General features: G+C 42.5%; 1 pseudogene; it reads left to right on the top strand.

Annotated features, from left to right (window-relative positions):
- Nucleotides 1-312: 312 nt before the first annotated feature.
- On the top strand, nt 313-4,247 carry LOC132492345 (3-hydroxyisobutyrate dehydrogenase, mitochondrial-like; annotated as a pseudogene).
- The last annotated feature ends 779 nt before the right edge of the window (nt 4,248-5,026 follow it).

Genomic DNA, 5,026 nt, shown 5'->3' with positions numbered 1-5,026 from the left:
AGTTTACTTCATAGATAATATTGATGAATTCCAAAAGGAACTATAAAGTGTCTGTCTTACTGTGACGTTGCAGCCATTAATGATCAATGTCTAGATCCATTAATTTCTTAAGGGTACCAAATGGTGATATTCTACTAATTAGATTATTATTCATTTACTAGCTAGAAGATGATTTCATCAACTACTTGGTTGCCCTGAGTTACAGTTTAATTAGGAAAGGAAGAATAAATGTTTCTTTTATTTTATTTACCAGTTTTACAAAAAAAGAAAAAACAGGAGAGAGAAAGGTTGACTCCAAAATAGCTTCCGAAGATGACTAATGAGGTATTTTCTTTCTTTGTTGTTGTTTTCAGTGAGGTGGTTATAAATATCGATGCAGAGATTGTCCCCTCTTAGGTTCACGGATCCTGTTCAAGTTGGCTCCTGAGTCCTTTCCACACAACCACAGTAGTCTTTGAAGTCTTCCCAGCTCTCTTGTATGACAAGGTGTAACAGGAACATCTTGTTCATTTCTTATGCTGCATTTGAAATCAGCTATTTCTCCAAGGAGGCATTATCCACTGTGTTTATTCAAACTTGTGTTCCTTCTAGTTTAACCTTCTCTCGGGACATGATTTTTTTTAAACAAATTACTTACTGAATTTTTTCACCTTTTCAAATCTTGCTATTCTCCAGTCACTTCATTTCTGAATTTTTCTAATTTCTTTTATGTTTTTCTTAAAACCAGTTTCTATTCCTTTTAAAATTTCTTTTACTTTTTCCGCAATATCAGGCAATAAATTTCATTTGTTCTGTGGACGTGTCTTTCTGTCACATTTTCAGGATTTGCTGGAACTTTCTTTTCACCCTTCTTTTTTCTTTTTTTTTCTCACTGATTTTCTACAGGATGTGAGTGGAATACTCTTCTGTCACTCATTTTTAAATGAAACAAGTTTCCACTTTAGGAGGGAATCATAGATCAGAATATAATTTCTAGCTTCAGAACTCCAGGGCTCACTATCTTCTATTATTTTCACAACATAATTTTTAAAAATGACCTTAAAATTTCTAAAATCTTCCTCCTCGGCCCTCCTCTGCCCATTTACCCAGGGCTCCTCTTTCTTGTCCTTGTTGAGTATGGGGATTTGTTCTGGAATGGTGCTTTGGTTTGATAGGTGTCAAGGTTTCACAGACCCCAGAACACTTGGCATCCTCAGAACATTTCAAAGTTCTTGCACTCAGCTGCAAAGTGGAGCCTGCAACGTTCACTCCCGGTTTCTGCCGCTGTTCTCAGTGAGTTTTTCAATCTCAGTGAGTTCGTGAACCATAGTAACCTTTGGCTCTCCTGAAAGAGAGAGAGAGTCCTTCCCTCGTCTTCCTCCCACACACCTTGGGATACACATATGTAGGTCTTTTTCCCGTTGTTGATTTGTTCCTACCTGGCTGTATGTTGCAGTTAATGTGGACACCTTGTTGTAGATGTTGTCTGTGGGTTTTTGATCTTGCTATCCTAGATGCTTTTCTTTCTTCTTTGTGGGGGTGGGGGCTTGTGTATTTAGGGGAGGGGTGGCATATTCAGGGATAAAAATCTTCTCTGTAGCCACCATCATTTCCCCAGAATCCTCTGCCATTAATATTTAAAACAAAATCATAGGAATCATTATCCGGATCCTTAGGATAATCATTACATTGTATCTGTCTTTTTTCCAGGCTTCAAGCTGCCTGTGGCTCCCCACGTTAGTATACTGACATGACTGGGCAAGGCCTAATTTGACAGGTTCTTTCTGTACTACCTTCCTCCTAATCATGACAGTCTTGTACGCTATACGTAGTCTTCTTTACTGATAGGGAATTTAGAAAATACAGGAAGCCATGGGTTTAATAGCTGAAAGTGGAATTAATATATTATTTTTCTCAGGTAAAATATCATAAGACTCCTTAGGCCAAAGTTGTAAAATGAAATCGCAAATTTCCTGGAATCATTTTGCAAACGTGAATGCCCACATAAAGTACACTAGGACTTGAATCCAAGGAATAACACATTTTTAGAGCCTCCAGATTTATAAACTTAGTACAATTCTGCATTACTTCTTAAGGCAACTGAAGAAAATAATTTTGTGATCAAATAAATATTGATTTTATTAACATAGTTATTTTAAAAGTTTATAAAGCTTTTAAAAAATGTTAAGGCTCTATCAGCCTCATCGGTTGTTATTTCTTTTCTAGAATCTTGGAAAAAGGAACAGTCGTTTGAGGGGAAACATGGTATAAAATGGGAAGATAATCTAACAGTGAAGATAGTTATATCTCTTCCTGTGTGATGAACTACTCCTATGCTTGGTGGTTTAAAACAGCAGGCACTTTATCTCCTCACAATTTGTGAATCAGCAGAATGGGCTGGGATCCCCTGGGTGGACCTATCTTGCTTTCACCTGAGGTGACTAGTGAGGCTGCCATCATCTGGTTGCTGGACTGGGGCTGGTTGCTTTCACATGTCTGGCCATTGGTGCTGGCTGTGGCCTGGACCTATTCTCCACTAGGTTAGCCAGGCATCCTAACATGTCAGGTTTCCATGAGGACGAGCCCTAAAGCACGAGTACTCTCCAAGCTTCAGCTCTTGATATGCCATTGGGCCAAAGCAAGTCATGTGACCAAACCCAGGTCAAGGTGGAACAAAACTACACAGGGTGAGAAAACGGGGGGGGGAGGGGCATTTGCACTGGGGGTCAGTAGTCTAACAAACTGCTGCAATAGCTATATAAAGAAAAGCACCCCGGAGGACAACTGGTAAAAAATAAATGCGTGCGGGGTGGGGTGGGGGTTTGGCATGGGGGGGCAAAGGCAGTAAACAGGGGCTACCAAAATCTGAAGATTCTGGAATTTTTGGAAAATCCACTGGGATTAAAGGAGTTACACAACCATGTTCTGACACCAGAAGAAAGGTCCCAGTTGAGCATCAGGGAAGTCTAGCGCTCTTCCTCCATCGCATCAATTTCCACATTTCTTTGACTCAGCATATTTGTAGAATGAATCATGACTTTCTATAAGTTTTTAGTTCAGTTTTTCAAAGAAATAGTGACCTCGCTTCTATCTGCTGTGCCACAAAAATGCCGTAGAAAAAAATTCCTTCTGTTAAATTGCTCACTAGGTGAAATTGTATGTGTAACCTAGTAACAAAGAGGTATTAAGAATCGCCACAGCCGAGCCGGCCCTCCGCACCACGCACCCTATAGCAGCCAGTGGGTGAGCCGGGAGTCGAGGAGGTCACCGTGGGAAGGAGGGGCGCGGGCAACGTGTCAGCCTCCTTCCGTCTCCGTGGAGCCACCTCCGGCCTCTGGAACAGTGAGTCGTCTGCAGCAGCCGTCGGTGGCCAGCCTTGCAGCGCTGTGTTCTAGGTCAGTAGCTTCCAAGACTCCAGTTGGATTCACTGGAGTAGGCAACGTGGGGAATCCAATGGCAAAAGAGCTCTTGAAACATGGCTAGCCACTCACTATTGCTGATGTGTTCCCTGATGCATGCAAAGAGCTTCTAGATGCAAGTGGACTCGGTAGTGTCTTCTGCAGCGGATGTAGCCGAAAAAGGTGACAGAATTATTACAGTGCATCAATGCGCTAGAAGCTTATACTCTAGCAAATGGAATTCAAAAAAAAGTGAAGAAAGACTATTAATAGATTCCAGTACTGTTGATCCTATGGTTTTGAGAGAATTGGCCAAAGAAGTTGAGAAAATGGGAGCAGTTTTCTCGGATGCCCCTGTTTCTGGTGGTGTGGGAATGGCTCGGTCTGGCAACCTCACATTTAGGATGGGAGGGGTTGAGCTGCTGTGGTGCATGGGCTCCCATGTGGTGCATTGTGGAGCTGTTGGGACTGGCCAGGCTTCGAAGATCTGCAAACACTTGCTGTTAGCTGTTAGTAGGATTGGAACTGCTGAAGCTATGAATCTGGGACTCAGGTTAGGGCTTGACCCAAAACTCTTGGCTAAAATCCTAAATACGAGCTTAGGACGATGTTGGTCAAGTGACACTTACAATCCTGTACCTGGGGTGATGGATGGAGTTCACCTGGCTAATTACTATCAGGGCGGATTTGGAGCAACACTCATGGCTAAGGATCTGGGATTAGCATGAGGCTCTGCTAGCAGCACGAAGAGCCCAATCCTTCTGGGCAGTCAAGCCCATCAGATCCGCAGGGATGTTGTGCGTGAAGGGCTACTCAAAAAAAGACTTCTCATTCGTGGTCCAGTTTTTGCAAGAGGAGGAGACATTCTGAGTTTGCCCTCTGGCTGTGAACACTGAAACATTGAAACCAAACTGTGTCTTGGAGCCCCTTATGGCTCACTCCACAGGAAAATGGGCTTAATCAAAGGTCAACTGTCTGCTTTTGAGTGTCTAGGTCAGGGGTCCCCAACCCCTTGGCCTCGGATGGGTACCAGTCCGCAGCCTCTTAGGAACTGGGCTGCACAGCAGGAGGTGAGTCGCAAGCAAGCCAGCTATAAGCTTCATCTGCCGCTCCCTATGGCTCACATTACCGCCTGAACCCCACACACCCTGCCCCCACCTCCCTGGAAAAATTTGCTTCCAGGAAACCGGTCCCTAGTTCCAAAAAGGTTAGGGACCTCTGGTCTAGGTCACAATAGATCCTGGGATTTTTCACCCATTTTAAACTGCTTATTCTTTTTATCTATTTAACAAACATATCATCTGTAATTTTTTTTTTCTGCAAGCCACTGATGGTAACTGCTAGCTAGCTAGCTGATTGGCCTTTTTCAAAAGTTTGATTCCTGAGCATCTTCAGCTAAAACGCTGCCTACTTCACTCAGGATATTATTTACTCCACTTTACAAATAAAACTAAAATTGTTTTCAACAGGATAAAATCTATCCTCGAGGAAAGAAAAGAAATTGGTGTGAGAAAAGGTATTAGAGAAAGGGGAAGTATAGTGAATTACTACCTGTGTGCCTCAGAAAATGTGTCCTGTTATCCCAGTGGTGATATTCTTGCATTGAGATTACTGGTTTATTTTCTAGGAGTTGTTAAAGCAAGAGAACT

This window comes from Mesoplodon densirostris, chromosome 6 (assembly GCF_025265405.1).
Source record: "Mesoplodon densirostris isolate mMesDen1 chromosome 6, mMesDen1 primary haplotype, whole genome shotgun sequence".
Taxonomy (NCBI): Eukaryota; Metazoa; Chordata; class Mammalia; order Artiodactyla; family Ziphiidae; genus Mesoplodon; species Mesoplodon densirostris.
The sequence above is the reverse complement of the archived record's forward strand: the minus strand, read 5'-3'. Positions and strand labels throughout refer to the sequence as shown.